At 29.0% G+C, this 21,695-nt stretch overlaps 3 pseudogenes; all 3 read right to left on the bottom strand.

The window, feature by feature from the left end:
• Positions 1-4,628: 4,628 nt before the first annotated feature.
• LOC147789146 (putative CCR4-associated factor 1 homolog 8) lies at positions 4,629-5,425 on the bottom strand (annotated as a pseudogene).
• A 9,623-nt stretch (positions 5,426-15,048) lies between these two features.
• On the bottom strand, positions 15,049-15,715 carry LOC147789145 (putative CCR4-associated factor 1 homolog 1; annotated as a pseudogene).
• Positions 15,716-16,479: 764 nt separating this feature from the next.
• LOC147789144 (putative CCR4-associated factor 1 homolog 6) lies at positions 16,480-17,052 on the bottom strand (annotated as a pseudogene).
• Between the last annotated feature and the right edge of the window lie 4,643 nt (positions 17,053-21,695).

Here is a 21,695-nt window from a genome sequence, read left to right as displayed (position 1 = left end):
ACATTGAACGGGATATCATAATCCATATAAAAAATTCTTTGTATATCTTTGGTTCAACCTTAAGAATTACCTTAATCTTGGCATAAACTGATGCGGTAATGATGCGGTAAGCAAACTTTCAGACCGAGTAAATTGGGCAGTACTAATGCCATATTAACTTGGGGCAGCTTCGTCAGTTTTTTAAGCTTAAGTTGTCATTGAGTAGGTAGTCGGAGTACCGAGCCATATGTTTGAGGTCGGTAACTGTTCCTAATAAATATGTAGCAATGGTGGCGAAGATAGGCATGGACGTAGGCATGCACATTATGTTGGTAAACTTCATTAAATATATCATCCATGAAAAGTTATCATATCTGTATCCTATCCCTTCAAAGGATAGGGTTAAATTTTATCATATGTGTATTCTACCCCTTCCAAGAAGAGTTAAATTGTCTACCAAATTCTTGAGGAGTAATTTCATAGCTACTGAAATTAAATCTTTTATTTTTCAGAAATGAATAAACACCTCAAATATTCCTAATTTTTTAAAATTTTGAAAATTAAACTGGCACGTTCTTCCTATTTTTTCATTCTCATTGGTAACGGTTAGTCCTAACCTGTCTATTCACGTTAAATTGGAGGCATTCATAGAATTCTTCCTCTGAAACACCCCGTCAATCTTAAAAATCCTAAAAATATATATATACACAAGTCACTAAAACAAAACTAAAAATATTTTTAAATTTAAAAATAGAAATACATTTGATAAATATATTTTCAAATATAAAAAGGAAATTTGTTACAAACGTTTTTAAAAAATTAATAATAAAATAACAACAAATACTATATTTTAATAAAATAACAACAAATACTAAATTTTAGTTTAATTAAAAATAAAGGATAAAATTGTAATAAAAATTAATTTTATTTTTAATTAAAAAAAAATTCTTTGTACATAATGGTGTCTGTCGCTAATATTAGATAGGATATGTCATAAAATCAATGAAATGTTATCTATATTGGACGAGCATTTAGGATTAGGCTAAACTGGACTGGCTGCTCAGTCTATTAAAACCAAATCTGTTATTTTTTAGTATTGAATACAGTGAAGAAACACCTTCAATACGTTAATTTGATCAAAATCTCTCAAGTTAAAGTATTCCTAATTGAAGGATGATTCACATCAGATGAAAGGCATTAACAATAGCGTTTAAGTTTTACCTAGAAACTCAAATTAATAATAAATAACAACAAAAATTATATCTTCAATGAAAAGTAAATGATAAAAGTGTAATAGAGATTAAATTAATAATAATGAAGGTGTAATAAATATTAAACTTATAATTTTGTTTAATAAATCCACAACATTTTGTTATTTTTCAAAATAAAAAATGTTTAAATTATATAATTTGTAGTTAAAATATATATATATAAAGTCGAATAAGTACACAGTTTTTAAATTTAATAGGTTGAGATACGACCATGGGTTAACTTGTATGGATCTAACATTGCAACTTAACACGTCTTGGAGTCAATCTTAAAAATCCTAAAAAAAATATATATACATAAGATAAGACAGTAAAACTAAAAATATTTTCAAATTTAAAAATAAAAATCTAAAATATATATACATAAGACACTAAAACAAAACTAAAAATATTTTCAAATTTAAAAATAAAAATTTATTAGATAAATATATTTTCAAATTTAAAAAAAAAATTTATTACATACGTTTGTTAAGAGTTAATAATAAAATAATAAGAAATACTAAATTTTAGTTTTAAAAATAAAAATTTATTAGATAAATATATTTTCAAATTTAAAAAAGAAATTTATTACACACGTTTTTTAAAAGTTAATAATAAAATAATAACACATACTAAATTTTAGTTTGATTAAAAATAAAGGATAAAATTGTAATAAAAATTAATTTTATTTTTAATTAAAAAAAATCTTTGGAAGGCGGTAAGGTGGCACCTTTGAGGGTCGGTGACTGTGACTAATATTAGATAACCTATGTCATAAAATCGATAAAATGTTATCCAATATTCGATAAACTATATCATAAAATCGATGAAATGTTATCCATTTGTATTCGACGAGCATTAAGTATAGGACTAAACTGGACTAGGCTACTCAATTTATTAAAATCAAATCTCTTATTTTTTAGAATTGAATATAGTGGAGAACACCTCCAATATGCAATCAAAATCTTTCAAGTTAAACTATCAAGTCATCCCTATTTTTTCCATTTTCATGAACGGAGTGTGAGTCCTAATTGGAGGATAATTCACATTAAATTATGATATCAAACATCTCGCTTCCATTGACCTCCTATCATCACCCCTTCTCCAATAATTTTCACCATTTCTTCGAACAACTACTTGTTCTAATTATTGATTGTTTGTCAAACAAATTTGAACTTCAAATCAAAATATTGAATTGAGTGGGAAAATGAGAAACGGTTAAACCATATATTATAAAAATCAACCCATAAACATGGGAGTAAGATTATGTTAAATGAAAATAGAAATACATTTAGATAAATATGTTTTCAAATTTAAAAAGAAAATCTATTACAAACCTTTTTAAAAAATATTAATAATAAAATAACAACATTAGTCCTAATTTGATCCAAACAAAAAAAAAATCTGAATTTAAACTACGAAGTCATTCCTATTTTTCCATTTTATCACTCAGCATTAGTCCTCATTCACATCAAATCAGATTAGAGTGATTCATAGAATTATTGGTTTGGAATGCCTTCTAATCTTACAAATCCTAAAAAAAATAGATTTAGTAAAACAAAACTAAAAAGATACATCATATAACTCAACTCAAAAAATCCATACCACAATTGAGAATTCTTATAAATAGTGTTTCATAAGTTCTATCTCTTCCATAGATTGTGATAGAGAAAGGTTTTTATCTCTATAGACTATCAGATCCAACAAAATGGGCAGTACCAACGGGGTTGAGAAGCTTCAACAGTTTTATTAAGTCTAGGTTGTCATTGAGTAGATAGTCGTTGTAACGAGCCATGTGTTTGAGGTCGATGACTGTTACTCATTTATGTGTAGCAGTGGTGGTTGGGCTGAGAAGCTTCAACAGTTTTATTAAGTCTAGGTTGTCATTGAGTAGATAGTCGTTGTAACGAGCCATGTGTTTGAGGTCGATGACTGTTACTAATTTATGTGTAGCAGTGGTGGTTGGGCCGCTTGTTAAAGATAAAAGTAGATCAAACCCATATGATATTTTACCATGAGCAGATTGAATCCATTGGGCAAATATGGGTCGAAGATAGCGACGGACGCAGGTAGACATATTATGTTGGCAAACTTCATGCGATGTCAAAAAGTCCATGGAATGTTATCTGTATCTGACCACTTCTAAGGTAGGGCTAAATTGTCTACCAAAATCTTGTGGAGAAATTCTATGGCTACTCAATCTATTAAAATCAAATCACTTGTTCTTCAAAAATGAATTTAGTGAACAAACACCTTACGATGGCTAATTTGATCAAAATCTCTAGAGTTAAACTCCCAGGTAGTCCCTATTTTTCCATTCTCATCGCCTAAGTGTGAGTCCTAACGGGAGGATGCTCAGTCGATTCACATTAAATCAAAAGCATTAAATCACATTAAATCAAAATCAAAAACATCTGGCTTCCATTGACCTCCAACCATTGCCCCTTCTCCAAGAATTCTCACCATTTCTTTCGAGCAACTACTTGTTCTGATTATTGATTGTTTGTCGGATAATTTCTTAACTTCACAATCAAAATATTGAATTTCTTAATTTCAGAATCAAAATATTGAATTGAGTATGAAAGTGAGAAGAAGTGAAACTATATTTTATAAAAATCAACTTAGAGATATGGAAGTAAAATTATCATAAATAAGATATGGAAGTAAAATTATCATAAATAAAAATAGAAATACAGGTAAATATATTTTCAAATTGAAAAAGGAAGTATGGTACAAACGTTTTTTAAAAATTAATAATAAAATAACAACCCAAACTAAATTTTTTAGTTTGATTAAAAATAAAGGATAAAATTGTAATAAAAATTAATTTTATTTTTAATTAAAAAAAAAAATCTTTGTAGGCAAATTGTGCATGTTTGAGGTGGTGACTGTCCCTAATATTACATAGCCTATATCATAAAATCGATAAAATGTTATCCATCTATATTCGACGACCATTTAGGATCGGGCTAAACTGGATTGGGCTGCTCAGTCTATTAAAATCAAATCTCCTATTTTTTAGAATTGAATTTAGTGAGGAAACACATTCCATATGCTAATTCCATAAAAATCTCAAGTTAAACTAACAAGTCATCCCTAACAAGTCATCCTATCTTTCCAATTTTATATGAAAGGTATTGACAATAACGTTTAAGTTTTATCTGGAAATTCAAATTAATAATAAAATAACAACAAAAACTATATAGTGATAGGATAGTAATAGAGATTAAATTAATAAAATGTAATAAAAATTAAACCTTTAATTTTGCTCAAGAAATCCATAACATTTAGTTATTTTTCAAAATGAAAAAGGTTTAGTTAATATATATATATATATATATATATATATATATATATATATATATATATATATATATATACACCTCTGCAAACAAGTTAAATCTAATATGTTAAGATACGACCGTGAGTTAACTTGGATGGATCGACAATTATAACTGTTTGTCGATAACCTTGAATGGGATATCGTAATCCATGTAAAAAGCACTCGTATATCTTTGGTTCAACCTTGAGAATTACCTTCATCTTGGCTATGGGGTAAGCAAACGGTAAGACACAGCAAAGTGGGCAGTACCAATGCCATTAACTTGGGGCAGCTTCGCCAGTTTTTTTAAGCCTAGGTTGTCATTGAGTAGGTAGTCGGAGTACCGAGCCATATGTTTGAGGTCGGTGACTGTTTCTAATAGATGTGTAGCAGTGGTGGCGAAGATAGACATGATCGTAGGCATGCACATTATGTTGGTAGACTTCATTAAATAGGCGATGTCATACCATCCATGAAATGTTATCCATCTCTGTATTCTACCCGTTCAAATGATAGGATTAAATTGTCTACCATTATTGAAAAGCAACTACAGAGTTACTTGTATTGAAATTAAATCCCTTAGTTTTAGAAATAAATCGAGTGAAAAAACATATTCCATATTACTAATTTTATCAATATCTTGAAAATTAAACTCCCACGTCCTTCCTATTTTTTCATTTAAGTGTGAGTCCTAACTTGAGGATGGTCAGTACGTTAAATTGGAGGCATTCATCGAATTCTTCCTCTAAAATACCTATAGGAGTCCATCTTAATAATCCTAAAACAATACATCCAAAAGTCATTAAAACAAAACTAAAAAAATCACTACTTCTCACCACCTACAAGTTTAATTTTTACCTTGAAACTCCATATCCATAGCCACAATTGGGAATTCTAATCAATAGTGTTTCATAAGTTCTATCTCCTCCGTAGATTGTGATTGAGAAAGGTTTTTATCTCGGCAGACTATCAGATCCAACAAAGTGGGCAGTACCAATGCGGATAACTTGGAGCAGCTTCGACAGTGTTTTTAAGCCCACATGTTCATTTTGTAGATAGTCGCAGTACCGAGACATGTGTTTGAGGTTGATGATTGTTCCTAATATATGTGTAGCACTGGTGGCTGGGCCGCTTGTTGGAGATAAAAGTACATCGAACCCATATAATGTTTTACCATGAGCAGATTGAATCCATTGGGCAAATTTGGGTCGAAGATAGCTATGGACGCAGGTAGACATATTATGTTGGCAAACTTCATGCGATGTCATAAAGTCCATGGAATGTTATTCGACCACATCTAAGGTAGGGCTAAACTGTCTACCAAATTCTCGTGGAGCAATTCTATGGCTATTCAATTTATTAAAATCAAATCAGTCTCTTGAGAATAGAATTTAGTGAACAAACACCTTGATATACCTCATCTGATTATTAATTGTTTGTCAGTAATTGAGTATGAAAATGAGGAAGGGTAAAACTATTTATTATAAAAATCAACTCAGAAATGGAAGTAAGATTATGTTAAATGAAAATACATTTAATAGATATGTTTTCAAATTTAAAAGGAAATCAATAACAAATTTTCTTAAAAAAATTAAAAATAAAATAACACCGTAAACTAAATTTTAGTTTGATTTTTAGTAAAAAAAATCTTTGAAAACAAATGGGTGTGTTTGAGGTTGGTGACTGTGTCATATGTTATGACACACATCCATGAAATGTTATTATTGGACATTTAGGATAGAGCTAAACTAAACTGAGCTAGTCAGTCTATTAAAATCAAATCTCTCCTTCTTCGTAAATGAATTCAGTGAGGAAACACCTTCGAAATGCTAATTTGATAAAAATCTTTGAATTTAAACTACCCAACGTTAGTCGTTGGAGGATGATTCACATTAAATTCATTCATAGAATTATTCGTTTGAAACGTCTACGGTAGTGAATAGAATTATTTGTTTGAAACGACCCCTGTGGTGATCTTAAAACTCCTATAAAAAAAATAGATCTAGTGAAATAAAACTAAAAGAAATACATCCATAAACTCAAAAAAAATCACTAAATGTGTATAGTACTAACTTAACATTTAAGTTTTACCTGTAAACTAGGTATCCATCGCCACAATCAAAAACTCTAATAGATACTGCTACATAAATTCTAATATAAAATTTTAATAGATACTCTCGATATGCTAATTCGATCAAAATCTCTCAAGTTAAACTACCTAGTCATCCCTATTTTTCCATTTTCATGGACTGACTGTGAGTCCTGATTCGAGGATGATTCACATTAAATGAAAAGCATTCACAATCACGTTTAAGTTTTACCTCGAAACTCAAATTAATAATAAAATAACAACAAAAATTATATCTTCATTCATGAAAATAAATGATAAAAGTGTAATAAAGATTAAATTAATAAACAATAAAGATTAAACTTTTAATTTTGTTTAATAAATTCATAACATTTAGTTATTTTTTAAAATAAAATAGGTTTAAATTAAATAATTTGTAGTTAATATATATATATATATATATATATACGCAAATAAGTACACGGTTTTTAAATCTAATAGGCTACGACCCTAATTTAACTTGTATGGATCTACCATTACAATTGGTCGTTGATAACCATGAATGGGATATCAGAATTCATATAAACAAGCCTTCGTATATCTTTGGTTTAACCTTGAGAATTACCTTAATCTTGGCATAAACTGATGCGGTAATGATGCGGTAAGCAAACTTTCAGACCCATCAAATTGGGCGGTACCAATGTCATTAACTTGGCGCAGCTTCGTCAGTTTTTTAAGCCTAGGTTGTCATTGAGTAGGTACTCGGAGTACCAAGCCATATGTTTGAGGTCGGTGACTGTTTCTAATAAATGTGTAGCAGTGGTGGCGACGATAGGCATGGACGTAGGCATGCATATTATGTTGGTAAACTTCATTAAATATACCATCCATGAAAAGTTATCATATCTGTATTCTATCCCTTCGAACGATACGGTTAAATTTTATCATATCTGTATTCTAACTTCGAAGGATAGGGTTAAATTGTCTACCAAATTATTGTGAAGTAATTTCATAGCTACTTGTATTGAAATTAAATCCCTTATTTTTTAGAAATGAATCGAGTGAATAAATCTCCCATATTCCTAATTTTATCAAAATCTTGAAAATTAAACTACCACGTCTTTCCTATTTTTTTCATTCTCATTGGTAAGTGTGAGTCCTAACTCGAGGATGGTCTGTCGATTCACCTTAAATTGGAGGCATTCATAGAATTCTTCCTCTCAAACAGCTTTGGGAGTGATTTTAAAAATTCTAAAAAAAAATATACAAATGTGGGTAAAATAAAACTAAAAATATTTTAAAATTTAAAAATAGAAATACATTAATTAAATATATTTTCAAATTTAAAAAAGAAATTTGTTACAAACGTTTTTTTAAAAATTAATAATAAAATAACAACAAATTTGATTAAAAATAAAGGATAAAATTGTAATAAAAATTAATTTTATTTTTAATTAAAATAAAAACTTTGTAGAGAGGGCAGTAAGGTGGCATGTTGGTGTTTGTGACTAATATTAGATAAGCTATGTCATAAAATCATGAAATGTTATCCATTTGTATTGGACGAGCATTTAGGATTATGCTAAATTGGACTGGGCTGCTCAGTTTATTAAAATCAAATCTCTTGTTTTTTTAGTATTGAATATAATGAAGAAGCACCTTCAATATGCTAATTCGATCAAAATCTCTCAAGTTAAACTACCAAGATATCCCTATTTTTCCATTTTCATGGATTGAGTGTGAGTCTAATTGGAGGATGATTCACATCAGATGAAAGGCATTCACAATAACTTCTTTTAGTATTGAATATAGTGAAGAAACACTCTCGATATGCTCATTCGATCAAAATCTCTCAAGTTAAACTATAAAGTCATCCTATTTTTCCATTTTCATGGACCGAGTGTGAGTCTAATTGGAGGATAATTTATATTAGATGAAAGACATTCACAATAACGTTTAAGTTTTACCTGGAAACTCAAATTAAGAATAAAATAACAACAAAAATTATATCTTCATTCCATGGAAAATAAATGATAAAAGTGTAATAAAGATTAAACTTTTAATTTTGCTTAATAAATTCGTAACATTTAGTTATTTTTCAAAATAAAAAATATTTAAATTAAATAATTAGTAGTTAAAATATATATATATATACGGTCTGCAAATAAATACAGTTTTTAAGTTTAATAGGCTGAGATACAACTATGGGTTAACTTGCATGGATCTACCATTACAACGGGTCATTGATAACCTTGAATGGGATACCATAATCCATATAAAAAGCCTTCGTATATCTTTGGTTCAACCTTGAGAATTAAGTTCATCTTGGCATAAACTGATGCGGTAAGCAAACTTTCAGACCGAGCAAAGTGGGCAGTACCAATGCCATTAATTCGGAGCAGCTTCGTCAGTTTTTTAAGCCTAGGTTGTCATTGAGTAGGCAGTTGGAGTACCGTGCCATATGTTTGAGGTCGGTGACTGTTCCTAATAGATGTGTACCAGTGGTGGCAAAGATAGACATAGACGTAGGCATGCATATTATGTTGGTAAACTTCATTAAATATACCATCCATGAAAAGTTACCCATCTCTGTATTCTATCCCTTCGAAGGATAGGGTTAAATTGTCTACCAAATTCTTGGGGAGTAGGTAGTCGGAGTACCGTGCCATATGTTTGAGGTTGGTGACTGTTCCTAATATATGTGTAGCAGTGGTGGCCAAGATAGACATTAACGTAGGCATACACATTATGTTGGTAAACTTCATTAAATATACCATCCATGAAAAGTTTTTCATCTCTATATTCTACCACCTCTTACGGTTAAATTGTCTACCAAATCCTTGGGGAGTAATTTGATAGACAATTGTATTGAAATTAATTTCTTATTTTTTAGAAATGAATCGAGTAAAAAAACACCTCCCATATTCCTAATTTTGGAAATCTTGAAAATTAAACTACCACGACCTTTCTATTTTTTCATTCTCATCAGTAAGTGTGAGTCCTAACTCGAGGATGCTTTATCGATTCAATTAAGTTGGAGGTATTGAATTCTTTCTCTGAAGAGTGTAATAAAAATTAAATTATTTTAATTTAATTAGAAAAAAAATCTTTGAAGATAAATTGGAAGAGTACACGTGTTTGAGGTGAGTGACTGTGTCATATGTCATCAAATCCATGAAATGTTATTATTGGACATTTAGGATGGGACTAAACTAAACTGGGCCAGTCAGTCTATTAAAATAAATGAATTCAATGAAAAACACCTTCGAAATGCTAATTTGATCAAAATCTTTGAATTTAGACTATGGAGCGTTAGTCCTAATTGGAGGATGATTCATTAAATCAGAGTCATTCATAAAATTATTTGTTTGAAACGCCTTCTGTGGTGAATAGAATTATTCATTTGAAACGCCCTCTGTAGTGATCTTAAAAATCCTCGAAAAAAAATAGATCTATTAAAATAAAACTAAAAAAATACATCCATAAACTAAAAAAAAATCACTAAGTATAGCACCAAATTTAAGCTTTACCTGGAAACTAGGAATTCATGGCGTCGAAAACTCTAATACATACTATTACATAAATTCTATTTGATCCGTGAGACCGAACATCTTGCTCCCATTGATCTCTAATTATCGCCTATTCTCCAATAATTTTCACCATTTCTTGCCAGCAACTACTAGTTATGATTATTGATTATTTGTCGGATAATTTCTTAACTTCACAATTAAAATATTGAATTGAGTGGGTAAGTGAGAAAGGGTTAAACCATATATTATAAAAATACTCCAAAGATTATGTTAAATGAAAATAGAAATACATTAGATAACAACAAAAACTAAATTTTAGTGGAATGGAAAATAAAGATAAAAGTGTAATAAAAATTAAATTATTTTATTTTAATTAAAAAAAAATCTTTAAGAAAAATTGGGCAGAGTAAATGTGTTTGAAGTTGGTGACTGTGTCGTTTCATAAAATACATGAAATGTTATTATTTGACCATTTAAGTTGTGGCTAAACTAGACTGGACTGCTCATTCTATTAAATTCAAATCTCTTATTTTTCATAAATGAATTAAGTAGAAAAACCTTCCGATCAAAAAAATCTGAATTTAAACTACCAAGTCATCCCTATTTAAACTACCAAGTCATCCCTATTTTTCCATTTTCATCGATGAGCATTAGTCTTCATTCGAAAATGATTCACATCAAATCAGATTATAGTTATTCATAGAATTATTCGTTTGGAACGCCTTTCTGTGGTGATCTTACAAATCCTAAAAAAAAATAGATCTAGTAAAACAAAACTAAAAAAATACATCATAAGTCAACTCAAAAAAATCACTAAATGTGGTATAGCACCAACTTATCATTTAAGTTTTACTTGTAAACTAGGTATCCATAGCCACAATCGAAAACTATACTGCTACATAAATTCTATTTGATCCGTAGTAAAACAAAACTAAAAAAATACATCATAAGTCAACTCAAAAAAATCACTAAATGTGGTATAGCACCAACTTATCATTTAAGTTTTACTTGTAAACTAGGTATCCATAGCCACAATCGAAAACTATACTGCTACATAAATTCTATTTGATCCGTGAGACCAAACATCTCGCTACCATTGACCTCTAACCATCGACCATTCTCCAATAATTTTCACCATTTCTTTCGAGCAACTACTAGTTATGATTATTGATTGTTTGTCGGATAATTTCTTAACTTTACAATCAAAATATTGAATTACGTAGGAAAGTGAGAAGAAGTGAAACTATATATTATAAAAGTAACTTAGAGAAATGGAAGTAAATTATTGAAAATAGAAATACATTAGATAAATATATTTTCAAATTTAAAAAAAAAAAATATATGTTACAAAGGTTTTTTAAAAATTAATAATAAAATAACAAAAAAAAATACTAAATTTTAGTTTAATTAAAAATGAAGGATAAAATTGTAATAAAAATTAATTTTATTTTTAATTAAAAAAAAATCTTTGTAGACAAATTGATAGGCTATGTCATAAAATCGATCGAATGTTATCCGTCTGTATTCAATGACCATTTATGATCGGGCTAAACTGGATTGGGCTGCTCAGTTTATTAAAATCAAATCTCTCAATTTTTAGAATTGAATTCAGGAAGAAACACTCTCGATATGCTAATTCGATCAAAATGTCTTAAACTACCAAGTCATCCCTATTTTTCCATTTTCACGGATTAAGTGTGAGTCCTAATTGGAAGATGATTCACATCAAATAGAAATTCACAATATCGTTTTATCTGGAAACTCAAATTAATAATAAAATAACAACAAAAATTCAAATTAATAATAAAATAACAACAAAAATTATATGATTAAATTAATAAATATTAAAGAGTAATACAAAATAAACTTTTGATTTTGTTTCATAAACCATAACATTCAGTTATTTTTCAAAATGAAAAAAATCTTTAAATTAAATAATTTTTACTTAATATCTATATATATATATATATACCTCTTCAAAGAAGTACACAGTTTTTTAATTTAATAGGTTGAGATACGACAGTAGGTTAATTTGAATGGATCTACAATTACAACTCGTCATCGATAACCTTTAATGGGATATTGTAATCCATATAAAAAGCCATTGTATATCTTATGTTCAACATTGAGAATTACTTTTATCTTGGCATAAACGGATGCGGTAAGCAAACTGTCTGACCCAGCAAAGTGGGCAGTACCAATGCCATTAATTTGGAGCAGCTTCGACAATTTTTTAAGCCTAAGTTGTAATTGAGAAGGTAGTCAGAGTACTGAGCCATATGTTTGAGGTCGGTGACTGTTCCTAATAGATGTGTAGCAGTGGTGGCGAAGATAGACATGGACGTAGGCATGCACATTATGTTGGTAAACTTCATTCTATAGTCTATGTCATACCATCCATGAAAAGTTATCCATCTCTGTATTCTCTAGGGTAAATTGTCTACAAAATTCTTGGGGAGTAATTTAATAGCTACTTGTATTGAAATTAAATCCCTTATTTTTTTAGGAATGAATGGAGTGAATAAACACCTCCTATATTCCTAATTTTTTAAAATCTTTAAAATTAAACTTCCACGTCCTTTCTATTTTTTCATTCTCATCGGTAAGTGTGAGTCTTAACTCGAGGATGCTCTGTCCATTGACGTTAAATTGGAGGCATTCATAAACTTCTTTCTCTTAAAACAAAATTAAAAATATTTTTAAATTTAAAAATAGAAATACATTTGATAAATATATTTTCAAATTTTAAAAAAAAAATTTACAAACGTTTTTTAAAAATTAATAATAAAATAACAACAAATACTCAATTTTAGTTTAATTAAAAATAAAGGATAAAATTGTAATAAAAATTAATTTTATTTTTAATTTAAAAAAAAAAATCTTTGTAGACAGGTGAGTAAGGTGGCATGTTGGTCTCTGTGGCTAATATTAGATAAGCTATGTCATAAAATCAATGAAATGTTATCCATTTGTATTCAAGCCTCTCTTATTATTTTGGGTATTGAATACAGAAACACCTTCGATATGCTAATTCGATCAAAATCTCTCGAGTTAGACTATCAAGTCATCCCTGTTTTTCCATTTTCATGTACTGAGTGTGAGTTCTAATTGGAGAATGATTTATATTAAATGAACGTTTTACTTCGAAACTAAAATTAATAATAAAATAACAACAAAAATTATATCTTCATTCATCGAAAATAAATGATAAAAGTGTAATAGAGATTAAATTAATAAACATTAGAGTGAAATAAAGATTAAACTTCTAATTTTGTTTAATAAATCAATAACATTTATTTATTTTTCAAAATAAAAAAAGTTTAAATTAAATGATTTGTAGTTAATATATATATATATATATATACCGTCTACAAATAAGTGCACAGTTTTTAAATCTAATAGGCTGAGATACGACCCTAGGTTAACTTGTATGGATCTACCATTACAACTGGTCGTTGATAACCTTGAACGAGATATCATAATCCATATAAAAAACTCTTCGTATATCTTTGCTTAACCTTGAGAATTACCTTAATCTTGGCATAAATGGATGCGGTAAGCAAACTTTCAGACCCAGCAAATTGGGCAGTACCAGTACCATATTAACTTGGGCAGCTTCGTCAGTTTTATGCAGTAATGATGGGGTAAGCCATCTTTCAGACCCAGCAAATTGGGCAGTACCAATGCCATATTAACTTGGGGAAGTTTCGTCAGTTTTTTAAGCCTAAGTTGTCATTGAGTTGGTAGTCGGAGTACCGAGCCATATGTTTGAGGTCGGTGACTGTTCCTAATAAATGTGTAGCAGTGGTAGCGAAGATAGGCATGGACGTAGGCATGCACATTATGTTGGTAAACTTCATTAAATATACCATCCATGAAAAGTTATCATATATGTATTCTACCGCTAGAAGGATAGGGTTAAATTGTCCACCAAATTCTTGGGGAGTAATTTAATAACTACTTGTATTGAAATTAAATACTTTATTTTTGTAGAAATGAATAAACACCCCCATATCCCTAATTGTTTAAAATTTTGAAAATTAAACTCCCACGTCTTTCCTATTTTTTTCATTCTGATTGGTAACTGTTAGTCCTAACCCGTCAATTCACTTTAAATTGGAGGCATTCATAGAATTCTTCCTCTAAAATACCTTTTCAGTTAATCTTAAAAATCCTAAAAATATATATGTACACAAGTCACTCAAACAAAACTAAAAATATTTTTAAATTTAAAAATATAAAATTTAAAAATAGAAATACATTTGATAAATATATTTTCAAATTTAAAAAGGAAATTTGTTGCAAACGTTTTTTAAAAATTAATAATAAAATAACAACAAATACTAAATTTTAGTTTAATTAAAAATAAAGGATAAAATTGTAATAAAAATTAATTTTATTTTTAATTAAAAAAAAATTTGTAGAGACTAATATGTCATGTTGGTGTGGCTAATATTAGATAGGATATGTCATAAAATCAATGAAATGTTATCCATTTGTATTGGATGAGCATTTACGATTAGACTAAATTAGACTGAGCTGCTCAGTCTATTAAAACCAAATATGTTATTTTTTAGTATTGCATACAGTGAAGAAACACCTTCCATACGTTAATTCGATCAAAATCTCTCAAGTTAAAGTACCCCTCAAGGATGATTCACATTAGATGAAAGGCATTAACAATAACGTTTAAATTTTACCTAGAAACTCAAATTAATAATAAAATAACAACAAAAATTATATAAACATGAAAGTGTAATAAATATTAAACTTTTAATTTTGTTTAATAAATCCACGACATTTTGTTATTTTTCAAAATAAAAAATGTTTAAATTAAATAATTTATGTTAAAATATATATATATATATATACCGTATGCAAATAAGTACACAATTTTTAAATTTAATAGGCTGAGATACGAACATGGGTTAACTTGTATGGATCTACCATTGCAACTGGTCGTTGATAACCTTGAATGAGATATCATAATCCATATAAAAAGCCTTCGTATATCTTTGGTTCAACCTTGAGAATTACCTTCATCGTGGCATAAACTGATGCGGTAAGCAAACTTTCAGACCCAGCAAAGTGGGCAGTACCAATGCCATTAACTTGCAACAGCTTCGTTAGTTTTTTAAGCTTAGGTTGTCATTGAGAAGGTAGTCGGAGTACCGAGCTATATGTTTGAGGTCGGTGACTGTTCCTAATAGATGTGTAGCAGTGGCGGCAAAGATAGACATCGACGTAGGCATGCACATTATGTTGGTAAACATCATTAAATATACCATCCATGAATGATAGGGTTAAATTGTCTACCAAATCCTTGGGTGAGTAATTTAATAGCTATTTGTATTGAAATTAAATCCCTTATTTTTTTTAGAAATGAATCGACTAAAAAAACACCTCCCATATTCCTAATATCAAAATCTTGAAAATTAAACTCCCACGTCTTTCCTATTTTTTCATTCTCATTGGTAGGTGTGAGTCCTAACTGTAGAATGCTCTATCTATTCACTTAAATGGGACGCATTCATACAATTCTTCCTCTCCAACACCTTTGGGAGTCCATCTTAAAAATCCTAAAAAAATATATATATATACAAAAGTCAATAAAACAAAACTAAAAATATTTTCAAATTTAAAAATAGAAATATATTAGATAAATATTTTCAAATTTAAAAAAGAAATTTGTTACAAACGTTTTTTTAAAATTAATAATAAAATAACAACAAATACTAAATTTTATTTGGATTAAAAATAGAGGATAAAATTGTAATAAAAATTAATTTTATTTTTAATTCAAAAAAAATCTCTATATACAGGTCAGTAAGTAAGTGGGGCCTAATATTAGATAGTCATAAAATTGATGAAATGTTATTCATATGTATTCGACGACCATTTAGGATCGGGCTAAACTGGACTCGGCTGCTTAGTCTATTAAAATCAAATCTCTTACTTTTTAGAATTGAATTTAGAAACACTCTCGATATGCTAATTCGATCAAAATCTCTCAAACTTCCAAGTCATCCCTATTTTTCCATTTTCATGGACCGAGTGGGAATCCTAATTGGGAGATGATTCACATTAAATAAAGAAATTCACAATAATTTGTAAGTTTTAGGTGAAAACTCAAATTAATAATAAAATAACAACAAAAATAAATGCTAAAAGTGTAATAGAGGTTAAATTAATTAACATTAGATTAAACTTTTAATTTTGCTTAATAAATTCAGTTATTATTCAAAATGAAAAAAATGTTTAAATTAAATAATTTTTAGTTAATATATATATACCTCTCTAAAGAAGTACACAGAGAAGTACCGAGTTTTTAAATCAAATAGTTGAGATACGACCGTGGGTTAATTTGGATGGATCTACAATTACAACTGGTCGTCGATAACCTTGAATGGGATATCGTAATCCAAAAAGCCTTCGTATATCTTTCGTTTAACCTTGAGAATTACCTTTATCTTGGCATAGACGGATGCGGTAAGCAAACTATCAGACCCAGCAAAGTGGGTAGTACCAATGCCATTAACTTGGAGCAGCTTCGTCAGATTTTTAAGCATAGGTTGTCATTGAGTAGGTAGTCGGAGTACCGAGCCATATGTTTAAGGTCGGCGACTGTTTCTAATAGATGTGTAGCAGTAGTGGCGAAGATAGACATGGACGTAGCATGTACATTATTATGTTGGTAAACTTCATTAAATAGGCGATGTCATACCATCCATGAAATGTTATCCATCCGTGTATTCTACCCCTTCTACCAAATTATTGGGGAGATAGCTACTCTCTATTGGAATTAAATCTCTTAAATGAATCGATTGAATAAACACATTACATATTACTAATTTTATCAAAATCTTGAAAATTAAACTCCCACGCTTCATATTTTTCCATTCTCATTCGTAAGTGTTAGTCCTAACTCGAATACTAAGTCGATTAAGTTAAATTGGAGGCATTCATAGAATTCTTCTTCTGAATCACCTTTGGGAATCCATCTTAAAAATCTTAAAAAAAATATATATATACAAAAGTTAGTAAAACAAAACTAAAAAAATCACCACATTTATAGAATTCTTCCTCTCAACCACGTTTCTGAGTCCATCTTAAAAATCCTAAAAAAAAAATATATATCCAAAAGTCACTAAAAAACTAAAAAAATCACCATTTTTCACCGTTTAATTTTTACCTTGTAACTCCATACCACAATTGAGAATTCTGATAAATAGTGTTTCATAAGTTCTATCTCTTCCATAGATTGTGATAGAGGAAGGTTTTTATCTCACTAGACTATCAGATCCAACAAAATGGGCAGTACCAACGGAGTTAACTTATAGCAGCTTCGACAGTTTTTTTAAGCCTAGGTTGTCGTTGAGTAGATAGTCGCTGTACCGACCCATGTGTTTGAAGTCGATGACGGTTTCTATTTTATGTGTAGCAGTTGTGGCTGGGCCGCTTGTTAAAGATAAAAGTACATCGAACCCATATGATATTTTACCATGAGCAGATTAAATCCATTGGGCAAATATGGGTCGAAGATACCGATGGACGCAGGTAGACATATTATGTTGGCAAACTTCATGCGATGTCAAAAAGTCCATAGAATGTTATCTGTATCCGACCACTTACAAGGTAGGGCTAAATTGTCTACCAAATTCTTGTGGAGCAATTTTATGGCTACTCAATGAATTAAAATCAAATCACTTTGTCTTCAAAAATGAATTTAGTGAACAAACACCTTCCGATGGCTAATTTGATCAAAATCTCTAGACTTAAACTCCCAAATAGTCCCTATTTTTCCATTGTCATCGCTAGGTGTGAGTCCTAACGGGAGGATGCTCAGTCGATTCACATTAAATCCATGAAATGTTATTATTGGACATTTCGGATGGGACTAAACTAAACTGGGCTGGTCAGTCTATTACAATAAATGAATTCAGTGAAGAAACACTTTCGAAATGCTAATTTGATCAAAATCTTTGAATTTAGACTATCTAGCGTCGTTAGTCCTAATTGGAGGATGATTCACATTAAATGAGAGTCATTCATAGAATTATTTGTTTGAAACGCCTTCTGTGGTGAATAGAATTATTCGTTTGAAACGCCCTCATCTTAAAAATCCTGAAAAAAAAATAGATCTAGTAAAATAAAACAAAAAAAATACATCCATACACTCAAAAAAATCACTAAGTATAGCATCAACTTAACATTTAAGCTTTACCTGTAAACTAAGTATCCATGGCCACAATCGAAAACTATAATAGATACTGTTACATAAATTCTATTTGATACGTGAGACCGAACATCTTGCTCCCATTGATCTCTAACCATCGCCTATTTTTTAATAATTTTCACCATTTCTTGCGAAGCAACTACTAGTTATGATTATTGATTGTTTGTCGGATAATTTCTTAACTTCACAATCAAAATATTAAATTAAGTAGGAAAGTGAGAAGAGGTGAAACTATATATTATAAAAGTCAACTTAGAGAAATGGAAGTAAGATTATCATAAATGAAAATAGAAATACATTAGATAAATATATTTTCAAATTTTAAAAAAATATACGTTACAAACGTTTTTTAAAAATTAATAATAAAATAACAAAAAAAAATACTAAATTTTAGTTTGATTAAAAATAAATGATAAAATTGTAATAAAAAGTAATTTAATTTTTAATTTAAAAAAAAAATCTTAATAATAAAATAACAAAAAAAATACTAAATTTTAGTTTGATTAAAAATAAATGATAAAATTGTAATAAAAAGTAATTTAATTTTTAATTTAAAAAAAAAAAATCTTTGTAGACAAATTGGTAGGCTATGTCATAAATGTCATAAAATCGATGAAATGTTATCGGTCTGTATTCAACCACCATTTAGGATCGGGCTAAACTGGACTAGGCTGCTTAGTCTATTAAAATCAAATCTCTTATTTTTTAGAATTGAATTCAGTGAAGAAAAAATGCTAATTCCATCAAAATGTTAAGTTAAACTACTAAGTCATCCCTATTTTTCCATTTTCACCGACTGAGTGTGAGTCCTAATTGGAAGATGATTCACATAAAATAGAAATTCACAATAACGTTTAAGTTTTACCTGCAAACTCAAATTAATAATAAAATAACAACAAAAATAAAAGTAAACATTAGAGTGTATTAGAGATTAAATATTAATTTTGTTTCATAAATCCATAATATTTGGTTATTTTTCAAAATGAAAAAAATATTTAAATTAAATAATTTTTAGTTAATATATATATATATCTCCAAACAAGTACAAAGTTTTTAAATCTAATATGTTGAGATACGACCGTAGGTTAACTTGAATAGATCTACAATTACAACTGGTCGTCGATATCCTTGAATGGGATATCGTAATCCATATACAAAAACCTTCGTATATCTTTCGTTCAACATTGAGAATTACCTTTGTCTCGGCATAAACTGATGCGGTAAGCAAACTGTCAGACCCAACAAAGTGGGTAGTACCAATGCCATTAACTTGAAGCAGCTTCGACAGTTTTTTAAGCCTAGGTTGTCATTGAGTAAGTAGTCGGAGTACCGAGCCATATGTTTGAGGTCGGTGACTATTCCTAATAGATGTGTAGCAACGGTGGTGAAGATAGACATGGACGTAGGCATGCACATTATGTTGGTAAACTTCATTAAATATACCATCCATGAAAAGTTATCCATCTCTGTATTCTACCGCTTCCAAGGATAGGGTTAAATTGTCTACCAAATTCTCCAAGGATAGGGTTAAATTGTCTACCAAATTCTTGGGGAGTAATTTCATACCTACTTCCTTATTTCTTTTCAGAAATGAATCAAGTGAATAAACATCTCCCATATTTCTAATTTTTTAAAATCTTTAAAATTAAACTCCCACGTCTTTCCTATTTTTTTTCATTCTCATTGGTGAGTGTGAGTCTTAACTTGAGGATGGTCTTTCGATTCACATTAAATTGGAGACGTTCAGAGAATTCTTCCTCTGTAGTTAATCTTAAAAATCATAAAAATATATATATACACAAAACTAAAAATATTTTAAAATTTAAAAATAGAAATACATTTGATATATTTTAAAATTTAAAAAGAAAATTTATATATATATACACAACTAAAAATATTTTAAAATTTAAAAATAGAAATACATTTGATAAATATATTTTCAAATTTAAAAAGGAAATTTGTTACAAACTGTTTTTTTAAAAATTAATAATAAAATAACAACAAATACTAAATTTTAGTTTAATTAAAAATAAAAGATAAAATTTTAATAAAAATTAATTTTATTTTTAATTTAAAAAAAAAATCTTTGAAGACAGGGAGTAAGGTCGCATGTTGTGTCTGTGCCTAATATTAGATAGACTATGTTTTAAAATCAATGAAATGTTATCATTTGTATTGGAGCAGCTAGGATTAGGCTAAACTGGACTGGGCTACTCAGTCAATTAAAATCAAATCTCTTATTTTTTTTAGTATTGAATAAAGTGAAGAACACCTCGATATGCTAATTCGATCAAAATCTCTCAAGTTAAACTATCAAGTCATCCCTATTTTTCGATTTTCATGGATTGAGTGTGAATCCTAATTGGAGGATGATTCATATTAAATGAAAGGCATTCTAAGTTTTACCTAGAAACTCAAATTAATAATAAAATAACAACAAAAATTATATCTTCATTAGATCCAAAATAAATGATAAAAGTGTAATAGAGAATAAATTAATAAACATTCAAGTGTAATAAAGATTAAACTCTTAATTTTGGTTAATAAATCCATAACAGTTAGTTATTTTTCAAAATATAAAAGTTTAAATTAAATAATTTGTAGTTAAAATATATATATAGTCTACAAGTACACAATTTTTAAATTTAATAATCTAAGATAGGTTAACTTGTATAGATCTACCATTACAACATTGATAACCTTGAATGGGATATCATAATCCATATCAAAAGCCGTATATCTTTGGTTCAACCTTGAGAATTACCTCGTTGATAACCTTGAATGGGATATCATAATCCATATCAAAAGCCTTCGTATATCTTTGGTTCAACCTTGAGAATTACCTCGTTGATAACTTGAATGGGATATCATAATCCATATCAAAAGCCTTCGTATATCTTTGGTTCAACCTTGAGAATTACCTCCATCTTGTTATAAACTGATGCGGTAAAACTTTCAAACCCAGCAAGGTGGTCAGTACTAATGTCATTAACTTGGAGCAGCTTCATCAGTTTTTTAAGTCTAGGTTGTCATTGAGTAGGTAGTCGAAGTATCGAGCCATATGTTTGAGGTCGGTGACTGTTCCTAATAGATGTGTAGACGTGGTGGCGAAGATAGACATGGACGTAGGCATGCACATTATGTTGGTAAACTTCATTAAATATACCATCCATTGAAAGTTATTCATCTTTGTATTCTACCACTACTTCGAAGGATAGGGTTAAATTGTCTACCAAATTCTTGAGGAGTAATTTCATAGCTACTTGTATTGAAATTAAATCCCTTGTTTTTTAGAAATGAATCGAGTGTATAA

This window comes from Cucurbita pepo, chromosome 15, assembly GCF_057944985.1.
Source record: "Cucurbita pepo subsp. pepo isolate OVF chromosome 15, ASM5794498v1, whole genome shotgun sequence".
NCBI classification, from domain to species: Eukaryota; Viridiplantae; Streptophyta; class Magnoliopsida; order Cucurbitales; family Cucurbitaceae; genus Cucurbita; species Cucurbita pepo.
Note: the sequence above shows the minus strand (reverse complement) of the source record. Positions and strands in the feature narration are given on the sequence as shown.